Source organism: Pantherophis guttatus, chromosome 1, assembly GCF_059756535.1.
Source record: "Pantherophis guttatus breed Tessera chromosome 1, ASM5975653v1, whole genome shotgun sequence".
In the NCBI taxonomy this organism is placed as follows: domain Eukaryota; kingdom Metazoa; phylum Chordata; class Lepidosauria; order Squamata; family Colubridae; genus Pantherophis; species Pantherophis guttatus.
Window position 1 is genome coordinate 317,426,873 of NC_142063.1, and position 20,447 is coordinate 317,447,319.

General features: G+C 41.2%; 4 long non-coding RNA genes across 4 annotated transcripts in view; 1 reads left to right on the top strand and 3 right to left on the bottom strand.

The window, feature by feature from the left end:
* Positions 1-2,367: 2,367 nt before the first annotated feature.
* Positions 2,368-5,862, bottom strand: LOC148116946 (uncharacterized). Its single transcript, XR_015731584.1, has 2 exons — positions 5,400-5,862; positions 2,368-2,572 (listed from the first exon to the last, which is right to left on the bottom strand). It is a non-coding gene; the product is annotated as an uncharacterized LOC148116946 (long non-coding RNA).
* A 441-nt stretch (positions 5,863-6,303) lies between these two features.
* LOC117671390 (uncharacterized) lies at positions 6,304-9,163 on the bottom strand. Its single transcript, XR_004592823.3, has 3 exons — positions 8,215-9,163; positions 6,680-6,794; positions 6,304-6,464 (listed from the first exon to the last, which is right to left on the bottom strand). It is a non-coding gene; the product is annotated as an uncharacterized LOC117671390 (long non-coding RNA).
* A 294-nt stretch (positions 9,164-9,457) lies between these two features.
* LOC132712108 (uncharacterized) lies at positions 9,458-12,632 on the bottom strand. The gene is made up of 2 exons (XR_009622808.2): positions 10,416-12,632; positions 9,458-10,199 (listed from the first exon to the last, which is right to left on the bottom strand). It is a non-coding gene; the product is annotated as an uncharacterized LOC132712108 (long non-coding RNA).
* Positions 12,633-15,179: 2,547 nt separating this feature from the next.
* The window catches only part of LOC117671475 (uncharacterized), a 48,527-nt gene continuing 43,259 nt past the window's right edge, over positions 15,180-20,447 (top strand). Inside the window, exon 1 of the long non-coding RNA XR_009622807.2 lies at positions 15,180-15,194. This is a non-coding gene — a long non-coding RNA (uncharacterized LOC117671475). The remainder of the gene's footprint in view (positions 15,195-20,447) is intronic.

The window sequence follows — 20,447 nt, forward strand, 5'->3', positions numbered from 1 at the left end:
TGCTAAAAAAGCATTAAGAGTTGTTAACCTAATCTTGCGTAGCTTCTTCTCTGGTAATATTGAACTGCAAACTAGGGCGTATAAAACTTTTGCCAGACCAATTTTTGAATACACCTCATCTGTCTGGTACCCGCATTGCATATCGGACATTAATACAATTGAATGATTCCAGAGATATTTCATAAGAAGAGTCCTCCACTCCTCTGCTCGCAACAAAATATCTTATTTATTTATTTATTTATTTTTATTTATATTTGAATTTATATACTGCCCTTCTCCCCCTAGGGACTCAGGGCGGTGAACAGCCAAAATTAAAATACATACAATATAAAAGTTAAGATAGCTAAAATAAACTAAATCAATCGGCTCCCAATTTAAAACCCCAAAGCTATACAATTAAAAACTAACCCATAAAAAACCTAATTAGGCTAGGCCAGCTTGCTGAAATAAAAACGTCTTCAGGGCCTTATGGAAAGTGCAGAGATCCGGGTTTCAAAACCACCAGTTTTGAAATTTTGGGCTTAGACAACTTAGAACTTTGCCGTCTTCAGTCTGACCTAAGCATAGTACATAAAATTATCTGCTACAATGTCCTACTAGCCAATGAATACTTCAGCTTCAACCAAAACAATAAAAGAGCACACAACAGATACAAACTCATGGTAAACTGATCCAAACTAGACTGCAGAAAATACAACTTCAGTAACAGAGTTGTCAACACCTGGAATGCACTACCTGTTTCTGTGGCTTCTTCCCCAAATCCCCAAAACTTTAACCTTAGACTGTCTACTGTAGACCTCACCCCATTCCTAAGAGATCTGTAAGGGGTGTGCATAAGCGCACCAGCGTGCCTACCGTCCCTGTCCTAATGTTTTATTTGTATCCTTTTCATGTATTTATAATTATGTTTACACTTGTATCTGTCATAAAATACACGCTTCATGAAAATAAAAATAAATAAATAAAAAAGAAAAAAGTAACCCCAACTTCTGAAGTACAGCTAAGTTGGAGGGAGCAGGCAAAGCTCAGAAGATTGCTTCACTGAAAAAAAAAAAGTTTCCAAAGAACAGCTGAGAGTCAGAGGGAACAGGCAAAGCCCGGAAGATCGTTAGTGCCTCTTTAGGGCTGACAAAAAGCTTTGAAAAAGCTACATTCGGAGTATAAGACACACCCAAATTTTCAGCCTCTTTTAGGGGGGAAAGAAGTGTATCTTATACTCTGAAAAATACGGTACCTTGTAATCTCAAAATGAAGTGAGTTATCTTTAGTTAAACTGAATTTTTATGCCTGCTAAAGTTGTATGCATGATCTTACCCCCAATGATTGGTCCCTAATGTTAGGTGCTTCCATGATTGGTTCATGGCAATGTATGCTTTCCAAAATTGTATGAAAGGAGGTCCAATCCAAGCAGGGGTGTGCCTATGTGGAACTTGCTTTAGGGTAACCATTTTATTTGCAAATAAAAGTTGTCTTTTTTCCACCTATATAGTATGATTCATTTGGACTAGCATGCCAGGTAAAAGGACCAGGGTTTTCTGGGACAACAAGAGTACTGACTCAAAATTGTTAAACTATCGGAGCATAGACAAATAATTTATTTTCACTTTCTTCCATCACATAAGAAAAGATAATATAAAAGATAAGAAAACCCTTTTTGGGTTTCTCTGGGAAATGTGGTTGGCAGTGGTGGCAGTCTCCTCACCCCTAGCAATTGTCAAATCCCTTTTTGGTATTGAATTATTGGTGGCCTCCGCCATTGATTTTTGCTTGTTTTGGTGGTTAACTAAGTTGTGAACCATATGTGCTAAAGAGATAATCACAGGTGTTTCTACTTCAGCAGGAACTTCCCAACAATTATACTAAAATCCTTAGTCATCAAACAAAATTGGATGTAAAAATGAATAAAAATAAAGGAGCCTCAAGGAATTTTAGGGAGTGTAACATTGTATGGCAATCACTCTTGTAATGAAATATTAGCCTCCCCAAAATATCTAACTGGTCCTGGAAAATCCCTGAGGTACCTTCTGTTGGGAGAGAGAGGGGGGGGAGGGAGGGAGGGAGGGAGGAGGGAGAGAGAGAGAGAAAGAAAGAAAGAAAGAAGGAAGGAAGGGAGGGAGGGAGGGAGGGAGGGAACTAGATGTGTAGCTAGTTAGCTAGATAACTGAATGACAATGTAACTCCAGTAAATAAACAGATGAGGAAAAACAAGACTTTCTGGGTGACTTTATGGAATAGTGTGATTGAAGAGCAGAGTATGTCTTCCACACTGAAATGTAGGCAAAAAGATATGCACATCCACACATACACATCCATGCATTCACTTGAATATAATGCTCCAAACCCTTCTTAAAGAAGTTACACAATATCTGCAATGCTCATTTAGCTTTATTTTGAGGAAAATCTGTCAAATTTTACATCAATGCATAAATGTTTTGAACTTTAAAAGATAGATAAATCAATAGAGTTATGTAAAAGAAGATACAGCAATAGCAGGCGGTGATGTCAGATCATTGGCCAGATGTTGAAGATATCCATGGTAGTAGATGGAGATGACTTTTTTTTTCCAATTTAGCTATAGAAATGAGATAAAATAATAGTTTTGTATATGGTCTCTTTTATACCCTGACTTAGATATGCATTCAATATTGCCATAGATCTAAATTAAAGATGGCTGTTCAAAATTTTCTTGTGACATCTATAGTTGTAAATCAGGGGTGTCAACTCTATTTCATTGAGGGCCGCATCAGGCTTGTGTTTGACCTTGGGGGACCAGGGTGGGCAAGGCGAGAGTGGGTATGGCCAGCTTGACATCACTTGTGTTGGGGGTGCCTATGGTGGCCCAAGTGCTCTGTCAGTGAAAATGGGCTCCCAAGTTCCATTTTTGGCTGCGATGGCCTCCTGCAACCCTCTGCCAGTGAAAACAGAGCTCAGGAGGGCTGCGGGTAGCCCTCCCAAGATCCATTTCCACTGGGAGAGGCAGCACGGGCCAGTTCTTCATTGTTCCCTGTGGGCTAGATCTAAGCACCTTGCAGGCTGGATCTGGCCCCCGGGCCTTGAGTTTGACACCCCTGTTGTAAGCTATCAACTGAGGGAAGTATGTATTTTTCTGAGGTAGCAACAGACTTACACCAGTGCATGTAAGAATTTCACACTTTTGTGGAAAATGCCTATGGACTCTTATTCAACTGAATGAGAAATACTAGAGAAATATTTCAGCATATATCAAATTAGCCAATTTTTTCCTCCTGCCTGAAATACAATTGCTCTGAGAAAAGACCTTGAAAGTTAGGGATGAGAGAAAGAATGGAAAAAGTAAATGTAGTCAAAATACTAATACAATTATAGTTTTTTTTTTTTAATGTAACATGTACCCTGCTTATAAAACTGGGCTTTACAATCAAGTTCTGAAGAATTGTTGCAGAGAGAAAGACTTCCTGAAAAAGTCCTTCATGGGTTCAAGTATTGAGTCTGGGTGGAAGTGGACAATGGGTGTTGTGTTGAATTTGTGAATTTGTGTTAAGATCAAGGATTATTTTTAGGGAAGGTGGGTGACTGAGCTCAAGACAGGAGCAGATGGTCAGAAAAGGGGAAACATCTAGAAGACGCCTGAAAAGTGGCACAGCCATATCTTCATTATAGAATAGAAGGAAAAGCAGAGAAAAGGTTGCTTATAAGTGCAGATGGTGTAGAACATGGTGCTGGAGAGGATATCACCTGATTCACACAGTGGAGTGGAATGGAGAAACATCCTGCCCTGAGAAGTCCAGGGATTTTGGTACTGATATCAGGAAGAAGACAAGGAGGAAAAGCATGGAGAGGTTTGTAAGAACCAGGAAAGACAGGAGGATGGACTGGGTAATGATCAGAGAATCAGATAAATAGATGAGACATACATACAGTAGACGAAAACATGATTATTGTAATTATCATGGTATCGCATGGTATTTAAGTCTGCTGGTCCATGATTTAGTCACTTTGTCAAAGAGTGCAATAAATATTGTCTAGCATGATGTGTTTTTGACGAACCCATATTGGCCTCCAGTCAGGGGTGGGTTCCAAAATTTTTTACTACCAGTTCTGTGGGCATGGCTTATTTGGTGGGCGTGGCTTGGTGGTCATGTGACTGAGTGGGCATGGCCAACTCGGAATCACTCAGGGCAAGGTGGGGCGGCACCTTGCTGTGAGTGACATCAAGTTGGCCATGCCCACCCAGTCACATGAGTGATGCTGCAGAGACAGAGCGATTTCCTATGTACCTTCCCCTGACAAAATAAAAGCCTGCCTGCCTAGCCGCCCAAACTGGAAAATGAGGATGGGGGGGAGAGGCTTCATGTCTAGAAAAACAGCCTTTCTTTTAATCGCCTCATCAAACCACAAACTCCTCCGATCAGGGCTTCAGTCTCTGAGTAATGAGTCGGACGAAGAGTGGGGAAGCGACTAAAGGGGGAGAGAGGGACAAAGCCCCCTTAACGTGGATGCACGTAAAAAGGGGGTGCAATTTTGACAAACATCTCCCCCAAGACCAACAAGAGATTCATTTCCCTCTTGCCCTACCCCCCCCAACATTTCCAAGAGCCTCCAACTTTGCAGCAGCTGCTGCTCCTCGCCTCTCCTGTCCCAGAAGTGGAACCAGCCGCCGTTTCCTCCCCCAAGTCATTGCTGGAGCATCAGCGATCTAAGGAAAAGTCTTCCAGCTCTTCACAATCAACTTTAAGAAAGGCGAGAAGCCAATGTAAAAAAAGCGGCAGCGGAGCCGACAGGGGTTTGTCCTTCTGCAGTCCTTTCCCGGGGGACAGTCAGGGCTTCGCTGCCTCCTCTTTCCTTCAGAGGGGCTGCCTCCAAGTCCTTGCGAAGGGATAAACACACACACACACACACACACACACACACACACACCCTGCCCTGTCACCTCCACTGCTGCTCCTTTTGCATTGGCTTCTCACCTTTCTTAAAGTTGATCGTGAAGAGCTGGAAGACGTTTCCTTAGATCTCTGACGTTGCACAATGACTTGGGGGAGATCTAAGGAAACGTCTTCCAGCTCTTCACAATCAACTTTAAGAGAGGCGAGAAGTCAACGCAAAAGAAGCGGCAGTGGAGGCAATAGGGCAGGGCGTGTGTGTGTGACACACACAGAGAGAGAACATCCAGCCACCCTCCCCCAGCACCGCCGCTGCTCCTGCCCCTCTCACCTCCAGCACAGCGGCTCCATCTCCCTGAAGGGCCGCCCGCCCACCCACTGGCCAGGCTGGAAGGCAGGCAAGCATGGTAGGGCCATGGGGAAGGGAGCTAGCTAGCCGAGTGGCCCCGACATGCTTGTCTGCCTTCCCGGTGATCCCCGTGGCCCGGCCCACTTGCTTACCTTCCTCCCCCACCACTGCTTATTTTTTCGGCTGCTTACCTTCCACGGCGGCTGGTCCAGAGTCCGGAAGGCAAGCTAACCCGAGCTTTTGGCAGTCCCCAGCCAGCCGCCGCTGCTAGAAAGCAGCTGGCCAGAAAGCCTCCGAAAAGGCTTTTTTGCCAGCCATTTTCTCCGCAGGCTGCCAAAAAGCATCTGCTGTTGTCGCCATGTTCTTCGCGCATGCACATTCCATTAGACTTGCAAGGCAATAGGATGTGTATGTGCAAAGAACATGGCAGTGATGAACATGGCAGCCGGGGAACCGGTTCGGGGGCGTGGCCAGCCAGCAACTACTACCGGTTCTCTGAATGATGGGACATTTTTACTACCGGTTCTCGAGAACTGGTGCGAACCGGGAGCAACCCACCACTGACTCCAGTGATAGCTTTGCTTGTTTCTAGGGGTTGGCAGATCCATTGATTATCTTTGCCAGGATCTTTTCAGAAAAAGTAAACTGATTAGTCTGTAGTCCCACCCCACCCCCACCCCTTTTTTTGAAGATGGGAGCCACATCAGCTCTTTTCCAATCATCTGGTGTTTCCAGTAGCTTTGAAAGATGTGGTTCAGTGGCTCCGAGATCACATCTGCCGTCTCCTTCAGAACTCTGGGATGTAATCTGTCTGGTTCTGAGGATCTGAAGTTGTCTAAAGTGGATAGGTATTTTCTTACCATTTTCTTGCCTATTTTGACTTGTATTCCTAAAATAGTCCAAGCTATCAAAAGCAGTACCCTGCAAGACAAATTAGGAATATTCTTTTTTACGTACTGCTTTTGATAGATTGAACTGACTTTTTTCCTTTTGTGCTTTTGTGCTCATGTTCATCTACCCCCCCCATTCATGCAGTCACACACATGTACTGTCCCAAGCCACTTTTAAAGAAACCACACAATGCTCATTTAGCTATATTTTCAGGGAAATTTGCTAATTTATTTTCTTCAATGCATAGATAGCAATTTGGATTGAGTTAAAGAAAGATTAAGTGAAGGGAAATGGTGATGTCAAGTCATTAGTCAGCTCCTGAAGATATCCAAGGCAGCAGACAGAGAATTTGTTATTTTCAAATTCTACAAATGAGATAAAATAATAGATTAAACAAAATTTAATGTATTTTCTACCAGCTGAATCCCCAAAATTCAATCTCTTCTGCCCTCTTTTTTGCCTTTGAAATATCTCTTGTTCTTCAGCCAATGCCTTGCAATGCTTTTTAAATGAAATCCCTAAGAAAGCAGAATATCCAATTCTACATCTTGGCATCTTTATTAAAGGAGAGTTTTCTCACCTTCTACAGCATGTTAATCCCGCATTACATCCCCATGTCCCAAGGTTTCGTTCAGGAGGACAGTAAACGTGAACACAGACCCCTCCTCGACGGTAACACACATAGATGGCATTTCCTGTGAAAAGAAAAAAAGGAAGCAGGTGAATGATGAGTAAAGAGACTTTGAAATTCATATAAATTTTTCCTTTCATGACACCATCTGCTTCTGAGAATAGCAGAATTCTTATGCCTTCAGGCAGTTCCATTGGATTAGATAGATCTATTTCTTCTGCCTTCCTGCAGCAGAAATACAGGAATCACACACCAAGCAAAATCTGAATCCTGACCTAGAGTAGAATTGGCTGGCATGAATATACCTATTAATGCAGCTGGAAGGAAACGATTTGATTCTCCAATTTAGACCTTGTTGAGTTATCTTCCTTTCCACTATTTGTATTAATCCTTACATGCTATAAAAATCCTGAGCTACAATGTCTGCTTCCTCTGGTTGTTTTGGATGGGAAATCCTTCAGTCAGACTAGTTAAGCTTACTTTGAATTTAAGGACATTTTCTCCAGCTTTCACCCTCTTTGCTTAATGTGGGAAAAACTCATATCGCTGCTCTTTTCTCTTGGAAAGTTGTGCTTATGAAACCCAGTTATGATTTCTTTGAGGGACTCTCAGGATATCTGAGCCCTCAAAAACATTTTTGAGAAGATGAGGAGGAGGCAACACTTCTGTCCTGCTCTGAAAGAGAACTGCATTAGATTGTTCACATAATCACAAAGAGTAAAGATTTTCTTTAAGCGGTATATGCAGTTTTCCTTTCTCTATTAAGAAAATAATAATAGATATGTTATTATTGAAGGTAATTTTTCTACTTTTAATTATTTTTATTTCTTTTTTATCTTATTTCCTTCCTCCCCGCTCCCCCATCAAGTACAAATAGGTTTAATAGACGATTAGGATCGTTCTTCTTCACTAAATAGATAATAATTTGGTAAACCAAAATCAATCCTAAACCCTAACACCTAAAACCAAGCAAAGGGAGGAAGGAAGGAAGGAAGGAAGGAAGGGAGGGAGGGAGGGAGGGAGGGAGGGAAGGAAGGAAGGAAGGAAGGAAGGAAGGAAGGAAGGAAGGAAAGAGAGAGAGGGAGAGGGAGAGAGAGAGAAAGAAAGAGAGCTACAACAAAAAACCAAGTACAGTTCAGTACAGAAAAATGAGTCATTATATTGGCTTTCCTATCTCTCCTGTCCTGCCGTTTATTATGTTTTAAGGCAGAAGAAAAGTCAATGGCATATTTTTCAAAAATTTTGAAGTTCAAATTGTTAATAGACCATACTTCTCAAAATTATTTAATCAAAGCAAAGCTAAAAGGTTGAGATGTTGAATTCTAGAAATCTATTTCTTCTGCATGTGATAAATTCTGAGCCTGGATTAAATGGTTGATCTAACAAAGACATAGTATGTTACCCCATTTTCAAAGATGATCTATTTGTTTAGAAAGGAGTGAGTTATCAATTCTTTCTAAATTACTTGTAATTTAATTTCTTACCTGGTTCAGGCAGAATTGCAAGGAAAAGGAATGCGAGGACCATATAAAAGATCTTCATTTTGAATTTGATTCTGGATCAAATCTTATTCTTGTAACAGGACACACTTCTCTATTTATAGTAGTAATGATTGCATCACATTGCCCCAATAAAATATTGCAACTATACTCAGGAGTAACGTTTATGTTTCTTTCATAAGTCATTGCTGCACCTTCCTTGTATTGGGGGTTTTCTTCTGGGGGGGGGGGGTTGCAAAACTCCTCGGAAGAGTAAGGAACTTGGCTGAACAGCTAACCTGGTGTGGTTTCAAAAGATCCCAGGATCAGTGATTACCAAGTCAAAGGTGGCAGAGAAAAGTCCTTCCTTAATTTCTACTGAACCTCTGTGAATCCAGAAAAATAATGCTTGGCTATATTCACCAGTGGTTAGGGTTTAGGGAAAACGGTGATACAGTTAGAAGAAAATGATGTAATTCCTGGATTTTCACTCTTGTCTTTGGAGACAGAACTTGATGGGTGGGCTTTGCAGAAAAGCAGGCTTTGCTCCTTGGTAGGAGCTTTCATTGCATAGCTTAGCGATTCCTGTTTGCCTAAAGACTAAGGATACACACATTTATGAAAACATGATTATTTTAATTATCATGGTATCCCATGGTATTTAGCTTGGGGCAGGCTTTATGTTGCATTGAGAGTTTTTAGCTAATATTTTTGGTTCTTTTTTTTAATACTTCTGCTCAAGCAATTACATGAACTGAAAAACCTCAATGGCAATGTAATTACTTTTGTAAATAAACTGATGGGGAGAAAAAGGAAATTGTGTGTCTCAGTGGCATGATGTGTGGTTGAAGACCAAGGAATGCCTCCCACAATCAAATTCAAACAAAAAGATATACAGAATACAGAATAATGGTACATGTTGATGTAGTGGTTAGAAAGCACTGTTGCAGGCTAACTCTGCCCACTGCCAGGAGTTTGATCCTGGAGTTTGAAGATGGGATCTCTTTTCCAATCATCAGGGGTTTCCAGTATCTTTGAAAGATGTGGTTCAGTGGTTCCGAGATCACATCTGCCGTCTCCTTCAGAACTCTGGGATGTAATGTGTCTGGTTCTGAGGATCTGAAGTTGTCTAAAGTGGATAGATATTTTCTTACCATTGTTAAGGATATTGGTGTTGTTTTACCAACCAGCAGAGTAAATGCACAAGGAAACGTTGCTGAGAGCAATGAATAAGAGTTATGCAAACTGGTTTATCAAAATCTTACTTTATAGTAGAAAAACAGTCTCATAGTCTTTAAACAAATTCCAAGTCTTTGCCAGTTAAATCAGTCCAGTAGTTACAGAAATCTTCTTACCAAACAAACATTAGTTGGTTAGAATAACAAACTCACTCTGGTTCACAAACCACGATGGTAGCAGATCCATCAAACGATGATTAGCAGATAACAACTCCTCTCAATGGTAGCTTATCATATCAGCTCCATACACAATGGCAGCATATCATAGCAGCTTCATCATCAAACTGAATACGTTACAATACCTTGCTTAAATACTCTCACAACCAGTCATTACCTGATTACAGCATGACTCAGCATTACAATGAATACCTTTAAAGTAACATAATACATTTTCATATTAAAGTTACAGTACACTCATAATACCTGGACAACTAGTTAGGCTCAAATCATATCCTAACAACCATGTTGTTGTCTATTTTGACTTGTATTCCTAAAACAGTCCAAGCTATCAAAAGCAGTACTATGAAAGACAAATTAGGAATATTCATGTAGTCACACACATCACACAACAACTACAATGCTCATTTAGCTATATTTTCAGGGAAATTTGCTATTTTTTCTTCTTCAATGCATAGATAGCAATTTGGATTGAGATAAAGAAAGATAACGTGATGGGAAATGGTGATGACAAGTCATTAGTCAGCTCTTGAAGATATCCAAGGCAGTAGATGGAGATTTCGTTATTTTCAAATTCTACAAATGAGATAAAATAAAAGATGAAACAAAGTTTAATGTATTTTCTACCAGCTGAATCCCCAAAATTCAATCTCTCCTGCCCTCTTTTCTGCCTTTGAAACATCTCTAGTTCTTCAGGCCAATGCCTTGCAATGCTTTTTAAATGAAATCCATAAGAAGGCAGAATATCCAATTCTACATCTTGGCATCTTTATTAAAGGAGAGTTTTCTCACCTTCTACAGCATGTCAATCCCGCATTACATCCCCATGTCCCAAGGTTTCATTCAGGAGGACAGTAAAAGTGAACACAGTCCCCGCCTCGACGGTAACACACATAGGTGGCATTTCCTGTGAAAAGAAAAAAAAAAGGAAGCAAGTAAATTATGAATAAAGATACCTTGATATTCATATAAATTTTTCCTTTCATGATACCATCTGCTTCTGAGAATAGCAGAATTCTTATGCCTTCAGGCAGTTCCATTGGATTAGATAGATCTATTTCTTCTGCCTTCCTGCAGCAGAAATGCAGGAATCACACACCAAGCAAAGTCTGAATCCTGACCTAGAGTAGAATTGGCTGGCATGAATATGCCTATTAATGCAGCTGGAAGGAAATGATTTAATTCTCCAATTTAGACCTTGTTGAGTTATCTTCCTCTCCACTATTCGTATTAATCCTTACATGCTATAAAAATCCTGAGCTACAATGTCTGCTTCCTCTGGTTGTTTTGGATGGGAAATCCTTCAGTCAGACTAGTTAAGCTTACTTTGAATTTAAGGATTTTTTCTAAAACATTTCTGGGGGTTGCAAAACTTTTAGGAGGAGCAAGGGACTTTGTTGAATGGCTATGTGATTTCAAAAGATCCCAGAATCAGAGCTTACCAAGTCAAAGATGGCCAAGAAATGTCCTTCCTTAATTTCTACTGAATCTCTGTGAATCCAGAATGATAATGCTTGGCTATATTCACCAGTGGTGAGAGATTAGGGAAAGCTGTGATACAGTTAGAACAAAATGATGGAATTTCCTGGATTTTCACTCTTGTCCTTGGAGACAGAATTTGATGGGTGGGCTTTGCAGAAAAGCAGGCTTTGCTCCTTGGTAGGTATCTGTGGCACTCAGATGAAGTGCAGGCCTATTTTGCTTTCATTGCATAGTTTAGTGATTCCTGTTTGCCTAAAGACTAAGGCTATGTTTAGTGTTGGAAATATTCTTGCAGTTTTATTTGTATTCTAGATTTAAAAGGTCAACTGAAAGTGAGATGCAGTCTTATTTGTATTCTAGATTTAGAAGGTCAACTGAAAGTGAGATGGAGAGCTGGTTTCTGCAAGCTGTATGGTAGGCATTGCTGGAGATCATAAGTGTTTCCTGCTACTTCAATTCTCTGCATTTTCAGATTCTGCTAACATTAAAGAAAAGTAAATTACTCCAGAAAAATATAAAAATATAAGCAAAATACGTCTGTAGAGATTCTTAGTCCAGGTCAGGGTTGTCCCAAAGGTGCTTTTTTCAATAGGCAACTTGACTTTCTTCTTTTTCCTTTTGAAGACATTTCGCTTCTCATCCAAGAAGTTTCTTCAGCTCTGACAGGATAGTGGGGAATGGAAGGATTCATCCACAAGTTCTGAGAGCTTTCTTGATCCCCCGCTCCCCTGCCCATCCACCTCTTTGCTGGTAGGCAAACCTTCAGCTCAGTGGTATAGGATTCTCATCATTCCCAGTTTGTGCCCCAGCAGGTGGTGAGATTCAAAATGTAAATACTAATCTCTGTGTGGGTTTTCTGTATACATCAGTGTTGAGGCTTCTGTCTTCTTTAATGTGTACTGCACAGTCCAGGAAAACCAGACTATTTTACTTAACATCTTTCCATGTGAACTTAATATTCCTGTCCTGTGTTGATGTGTTTGGTGAAATCTTCCACTTTCTGTGTTTTAATCTTGAGCCAAGTATCATCCACATACTTATACCAGTTAGTGAGTGAAATTCCTATGAAGAAGGCTAGGGCTTTGGTTTCTACTTCATCCATGCAGAGATTGGTTACAATGGGGGACACAGGTGAGCCTATAGCAGTGATGGCTAACCTTTTTGCCATTGTGTGCCAAAAGCAAGGGGAAGCGCAGGGGGGGTTTGCGCGTGCATGTGCCCACACCCATAATTCTATGCGTCCCATCCCCACGCATGTCTGCGTGACCCCCACCCCCCGCGCTTCCCTCGCTTTTGGCATGTGATGGCACGGCGAGCCTGGTAGGCCTATTTTTCGCCCGCCCCAGGCTCCAGAGCCTTTCTAGGAGCCTGGGGAGGACAAAAATGGCCTTCCTCACTTCCCTGGAGGCCCTCCGGAGGCCAGAAATGGCCTGTTTGCTGACTTCCAGTGGGCCCAGAAGGCCCGAAAATCAGCTGGCAAGTGTGCCAGAGCTGAGCTCATGTGCCAACCGATATGGCTATGCATGCCACCTGTGGCACACATGTCATAGGTTCGCCATCACGGGCCTATAGCATAACTGTGTTTTTGTCTTGGAAACCTTCAGTGTATTTAAAATAGGTAGTGGTCAGGCCAAGATCCAGCATGGCACATATGTAATCTGAGCTAAGGTTAGTGCTGTCTTGTAGCAGTCATTTCTTTACTATAGTGACAGCTTCCATTGCTGGAATACAGGTGAAGAGTGAAATGACATCATAAGAAACAATTGTTTCATCAGGATCTAGTTTAAGTTTCTAAACCTTGCTGACAAAGTCTTATGAGTTGTTGATGTGATGGGTGATATTGCAACCAGAGGAGCTAATAAAGTCGTTAGACGTTTTGCAATGTTGTAAGTGACTGAGCTGAAAATTGATCTGAGTTGAGTTCCCTCTTTCTGGATTTTGGGGAGTCCATATATTCATGGAGTGGCTTCCCTAGGATAAAGGTAGTAATATTGTGGCTTGTCGATGGCACTGTCCTTCAGTAGTTGTTACAGGCAATTGATGACTTTCTTACAGCTGTTGGTAGGATCTCTTTTCAGAGTTCAACTTGGCATTGTAGTCATCTGTGTTCAGGATAGGGAATGGAAGGATTTAAATTCTTTGCAGAAAATATAAATTTTTGCAGAGAATATAAAGGTATGTTCTGCAAAGAATATAAATCCTTCCATTCCCCACCATCCAATTAGAACAGAAGAAGGTTTTGGATGAGAAGTGAAATGTTTTCAAGGAAAAAACCAAAAAAGTCCAGTTGCCTTTTAGAAAAACACCTGCAAACATCTAACAGGGAACAAATCTAAGTAATTTTGTTTTCCAGAAAATGAACAAATTCCTCAACATGCCCCTTTAGGGGCACCTATACATCCTTCTTCCACAGGAGGAGATGGGTCACCTTAAAGAGGGCGAGTATCTGCAAATGCAATTAGAAACGTTTATGTTTCTTTCATAAGGCATTGCTGCACTTTCCTTGTATTGAAACATTTCGGGGGTTGCAAAACTCCTAGGAAGAGCAAGGAACTTGGTTAAACAGCTAACTTGGTGTGATTTCAAAAGATCCCAGGGTCAGTGCTTACCAAGTCAAAGGTGGCAGAGAAATGTCCTTCCTTAATTTCTGCTTGGCTATATTCACCAGTGGTGAGAGTTTAGGGAAAGCTGTGATACAGTTAGAACAGAGTGATGGAATTCCTGGATTTTCACTCTTGTCCTTGGAAACAGAATTTGATGGGTGGGCTTTGCAGAAAAGCAGGCTTTGCTCCTTGGTAGGTGTCTGTGGCAGGGGCAGGTTCCAAATCCTATCGCTACCAGTTCGCTTGTGTGTGTGTGTGTGTGTGTGTGTGTGTGTGTGTGTGTGCTTGTGTGCAGCGCTTCTGCGCATGCACAGAAGCATCCAGGCAGGTAGGTGGATCCTATGTTTAGTGTTGGAAATATTCCTCCAGTCTTATTTGTATTCTAGATTTAGAAAGTCAACTAAAAGCGAGAAGGAGACCTAGTTTCTACAAGCTATATAATCGGGCATTGCTGGAGATCTTAGGTGTTTTCTGCTACTTCGGCCACAAAGATTTTCACTTGGCCACAGTTTTTATTAAGTGTCTCTAAACTTTATTTCTCTTCCCAAAAATGTATTAACAATAATGAGAACCTTAAACCCAAAGAGGATAAGAATAGAGAAAGTTCCAATTATACAATGCATGTCAAAGTCATCTCCAAGAAGTTACCTTTAAAACACAGAGGAAGTGACTTCTAACTTTTCAACAATCCATTGAAGTGTCAGTAAACATGAACAAGAATCTCTTGTAGAATTAGTCTCATATAAAAAAAAAATCACGAAGTTTTAGGGTCATTGCTTTTTTAAGAGAAGTTATTTAAACTCACCATTTAAAAGGTTTTTTTTAAATAACCAGGCTTAGTAAATCTTTTAAAATACCTATAAAAATATAAAGTTAGTCTTCCAAAACACTTTTTAATATTTGTTTAAAATTTTCTGCATTTTCAGATTTACTTTTAAAGAAAAGTAAATTAATCCTTACTTCAGAAAAATATAAAAATATAAGCAAAATATATTATCTTATTTTTAAGCATATAGTTAGTCACTGGCTTACTTAAAAATATCATGTAATATCATAGTATAACCAGATCCAAAATATAATTCTAAAACATAACATAAAGTCTCCACCAAAGTAGATCATACTGAATTGCTTTAATCCTGTTTTATAACTCACTATTTGTTTTGAAAGTATTTTCAAAAGCCATTTTCTTTTTCTTTTCTTTTCTTTTTTTTTTTCCGAATGGCAACTGATAGACCTGCCCGGATTCCAAAAGAAGCTGAGTAAGTTCCCAGGGACACTGCTGCATATTCCTATGGAGGCTCTGCCTGCAGCTTGGAATGAGAAAGAGGCGGATGCTCTGGATAGGATTTCCCCTATGCGCCCTCTCCTGGTGCATAGGCCCTGGCACTCCCCATGGTTCACAGAGGAGCCAAGAGTATTGAAAAGGGCCAAGAGACAGCTGGGGCACAGATGAAGGAAAACAAAGAACAAATCTAATGAAACATAGGTCAGAGCTGTGATTAAGGCCTACCATATGGCATTATAATGATGAAACACCAGTATTTCTCTAGATTTGGTACATTCCCAGAGGGTCACACCCAATGGTCATGTTCAATGTCCCTTCCTCAGGAAGGAGGACTTGGATGATCATCTTCAGGGATGCATGGAGGAGTTTGTACAACACCTGAACCTGTACAATCTGAATTTCTCAGATTCACTCTAAATTGGAGCTCAAGCATAATGCAAATCCATTAGAGATGCCCTGGGAACAGACTGGCCATATTATTTTGGAACAGTATAATCCTGTTAAACCTGGAGAAAAGGACAGGATCCTCAGGGCTGCCAGCACAATCACTTGCTTATTAGATCCTTGTCACTACTGGTTATTGAAACTTCCAGGACAGTGACTTCTGGGTAGGTGCATTCAGTAATTACTGAAGGAGGAAGGTTTCCCAAAATCCTTTAAGGAGGTCATGGTTCATCCCTCTTTAAGAAGCTATCATTAGATCCAAACTTAATGAACAATTTTCATCCAGTTGTGCTTCACGGTGGTTGCACTACAGCTCCAGAAGATCCTGGATGAAATGGAGACTAGATTCCTTTCGGTAAAATTTAAGGCCCAGTTATGGGACAGAAATGGTATTGGTTGCACTAGTTGATGATCTCTGGTAAGAGGCAGATGGGGGTAGTGCATCTATCCTCTCTGTTCTTAAACTTCTGGTGGCTTTTGATCAGTAGTGGGACTCAGCTGGTTTGCACTGGTTCAATAGAACCAGTAGCTAACTTTTTGTAGAGTTCAGCGAACTGGCTGATCCCACCACTGGCTGGGCTCCCTTGCCGGTTGCCCCTCCCCTCCCAGCCACTCCTTTTCTCACCTGCCCGAGCCTTGGCCATCCACTCTCCTCACCTGCCTTGGCCTCTTGCCTTGATACGTGATGCCCAGCCTCGCCTCGACATCGGGAGGCCAGGCGAGCGGAGTTCTCATTGGGCTCATCCTAAAACTTCACAGAAGAGGACTGGTGGCAGCAGCAGCATGCAGAAGGGATCCTGGGAGCCGTGGTGGGGCACCAAACAACTGGTGAAGGTGGCAGGATGGAGATGTAATTGCAAGGGCAGCAGTATCGATGTGCAGTTCCAATCGCAGGGACTATGGATGATATGCCAGGCAACTGGCGATGGCATGTAGAAGCTTTCACAGGGACTGTGGGGGGGCATGCTGGGTAAAGGATGGTGGTGGTGGCATGTAAAAGCGATTGTGGGGGCCATGGGGGGGGCGCACCAGGCAACTCGTGGCAGTGCGCAGAGGTAATTGTGAGGGCTAGGTGGCACATCTGGCAACTGGCAATGGTAACTTTGCTGTGATTTAGAGAGCCCCTGGGTAGCAAATTAGGCTGAAGCCAGACCTACCTGACTCAGGCTTTGCTCTCCCTCAGCAACACGGAAGCCACATGGCTTCCCAAATGCAGCAGCAATGGCTTGTCCCATTTTAATGATAGGAAAGCTCTCCTAACTTTGTCTCCAGAAGACAAAGCTAGAACTGAATCTAAAACCCACACAATTTCTTCTGCACTTTGTGCCTACTGAAGCACTTGCAGTTAAAAATCACCTTGATACTGCTTCCCCAGATCTGTCAAAGTATCTTTCTCTGTGATCAACTTGAGGTTCCACCAGCATCTGATCTCTCCTCCCCTTAGCTGAATCTAAAACTTCTGCAATCACAACTGCATGCCACAGCAAGTTGCCCGATGTGCTCCACTATGGCCCCCAAAATTGCTTTTGCATGTCACCACTGCTGCCAGTTGTGTGATGCCCACCCACGGCCCCGGCAATTGTGTCTGCAATCCATCAGCGCCAGTTGCCTGGCATTGTTCTAGTCCTCCCCCACGGCCACCAAGTGGCTCTCCCATAGTCTGCTGCCAATTACTTGTTGCCATCTGCTGCTGATTGGCTGGTGGCTTCTTGTCCAATGAAGCAAAAGGCCCAGGTCAAATGGTGCCTGGGGGAATGTGCCAGGGCAAAGGGCTAGGGGCAGAGAGCCAGGGTCCTATTGGCCATGGAGAATTGCTGGGGGAGGGCCATCAGAGAAGGAAAGCTGGCTGTGAATCACCTGAGGTGGATGGCTGGGGCCAAAGTGGGCATAAACGTCATACACCAGGGGTGTCAAACTCGCGGCCTGTGGGCCACATGCATCACATGCTAGCCCTGCCCAGTTTAGCAAAGGGGAAAAAAGTCCTGGTGTGTCACGTGATGCCGCTGTGATGACGTGAGTTTGACACCCCTGTCCTAGACCCACCTGGAGACTGCTCTTCTGCACATTTTCCAGAGGGAAAGATTGAATTCTCCTCCTTTGAAACTGCTTGTTTTTGATCAGAAATATACTGTAAAAATGACTCTCTGTTTTTGTTTTCTTATTGTTGTTATGATTTCATTACATTTGGCTGTCCAAAAATATAAATTTGTTGTAGATTCTACAGCTACAACTACAATTCTGACTGGAATTTCCATTACTAAGCAATATGTTCATAAAACATGATGTAACATAATCATATTGCTTAGCAATGGCACTCCCAATATTCCCCATTGCTGGACTCCCCCAGCCCCAACTTGCTAAAGTAAGGGACTGCCTCTTTTGCAAGAATACAGGGAGGACAGGACAGAATTATGAATCCTGGCCATGTTTCAAGACATTAGAAGAACAGTTTTAAGGTAGATTCATTTACAGAAGCCATGAACCCAGTGTTAGACAAGCTAAAAGGCCAGGATAGGGAAAGATCATCATGGAGAAAATGAATCTTTGAAGTTGCTACTAGATGAAAAATAATTTGATAACATGTAATCAATAAATCAATTTACTGTCAATTTACAGCAGAATTTTTTGCAGTTTGGCTATAGTATATCTGATTTCTGTGGAAGCAGAAATTACATGGAGTAATTAAAAATGGCAACATCATCTCTAAGGAGCAGGTACTGTCAGAGATAGGGCCTGTATCATGATGCTGTATCCATTCTAAGGCCTAAGGTGATTCCTGCATTCTCAAATGCTGCTGAAGAATAGAGATACCTGTAAGAATCCCTTTAAATATATGAGATATATAAGCTTTTGGGACATAAATGTGCTCTTGAATGAGCAAATGAGTGCAAAATTATATAGGATTTTAAAGATAATTAATACTGGCCTCCATCTCTACCTGTTAGACTATCATTCTAGAGAGGTTAATGGGTTGGGCATACTGTCATCCTGCTGTGTGTTTATTGCTGTTACTTGTCTCCTGCTGCTTTCTGTTGCCCTCCAGTGACAAGAACAGGAAAAGCTGATTAAGGCACTTCAAATAGGAAGTTTACATTGCTTATTTAGACTTTTAAGGAACTGCAGAGGTGACCACTCTGAAAACCTCTTCTTCCAGTCTTCCGTTTCATCTTTTTAGCAAAGCTACATCAACATTCCTCAGTCCAAAATGTGTGTAAAAGATAGAGAAACAGTAGTCATATTTTAAGTTTGCATTTCACTTTTCTAGTCTGGAGGAAGAACCTTGTGGATATAAAAAAACCCTTCCTAAATATATTTTTTCTTCTTGTTCATTCATAATGGTCTAATGCGCCTTCAGTTGTTCATAAAGTTTGGATTATAATTGTTTTGTATATTACTGTTTTATGGTTTGACTGTACACCACCCAGAGTCACTCTTTCATAAGAAGGGGGTCATATAATTTTGATGAATAAATATTTTGATGAATAATAAAATGAGTCTGGTTATAACAAATCAGCTGACTGAAGAACATGTCAATTTATCAATAGCCATGGCAATATCTATTAAATGTAGCAATTCATTCATTCATTTATTCATTCATTTATTTATTTATCAAATTTAATTACTACCCATCTCATTCACATTATCTCCTTCACATTGTGACTCTGGATACTGTACAGTTCAAATCATAAAAGCTTAAAAACCAGTTTAAATATAATATATCAGTAAGCCAGGTAAAAAAACAAGAATAAAATAAGTTAAATATTAAGAAACGGAGCAGAGATGTTAAAGTGCCAATCCCATAGGGTTGTGTGCTGCTTTTGTTGAAATGCATTATTTTTATCCTACTTATCCAATGGTAGATCTAAATTAAGCAAAAAAGCAAGAAGTATTCTGCCAGTAGTCATAAATTTATTTCATTCATTTGGCCATTGCTTGACTCATCCAGTCTGGACAGTTTTTCCAGTGTGAGGCCCTTTCTATCATGGGCTTCTCCCTTATTATGTATGAAGTAAATAATTTCTTGACAATAAAGCTTGCGTGTGTCTTGTCTTCCTGCTTGCCACATGGTCCTCTCATGGTCCTTTCTAATTTATTGTGGCTTACAGTATATAGTGATACAGAGAACTCAAAGTTCTCTGGATGAAATATATTACCTGGATCCCTTTTAGACAGGATTCAGACCAGGGTATTGGGTGTAGATGGTATTCACTGGGTTCTTGGATAACTTCAGATGTATTCCTTCTTGCTCATGTTGGCTGATCAGACGTTTTTGATGACATTGATCATGCTATCCTTTTTGCCCAGCTCTGGAACTTGGGTTTGACCAGCATGGTACTGTGTTGCTTCTCTTCCTTTTTCAAGGATTAGTTCCAGATAGCATTCATTGAGATCAAGCACTTGGCTTCTGCTTTGTGAGGTTCTGTGTGGTTTGGTACTTGCTCTGCTCCTACCTGAAGCAGTTGGGTGCAGTTACTCATTGGCTTGGGAATGTTGTATCTGATCTTTGGTACAGGGTTGACTCCTAATTTGAAATAATAACCCCAATTTCTCCTGAACTCTCAGTATTTTTTCCACTTTTCCTATCCTCCTAGGCTGCCATGTCTTCTTCTGAAGAGGTCCTGAATCAAACTTGCATTTGATGTGAGTGTTTTTCTTTAGTGGTTGTGAACTTTTCAAGATAGACCAAACTAAGAAACTGTAGGCATGCAGGGCAATACCATTTTTACTATAGGGTTATAGTAAGTGAGTCTTGCAAGCTTGAAAGTGTTTACATCCTCCTTCCCATTATTCTTGTGAGAACTAGGTAGGATCTTTTCTGAGATAGTTTCTCATTCTGCTGGAATCAAATTTCTTTTATCTGACCATTCTCCTGGTAACTTCTTCCTCTTCCTCAAGGTCATTTCTTCTGCCCACTACCAGTCTTCACCTCAAAATTTGCCAACATTCTGCAATGCTTTTCCTTTGGGAGGTCAATGCACATCCTCCACCATATCTTTGGCTAGGAGAAAT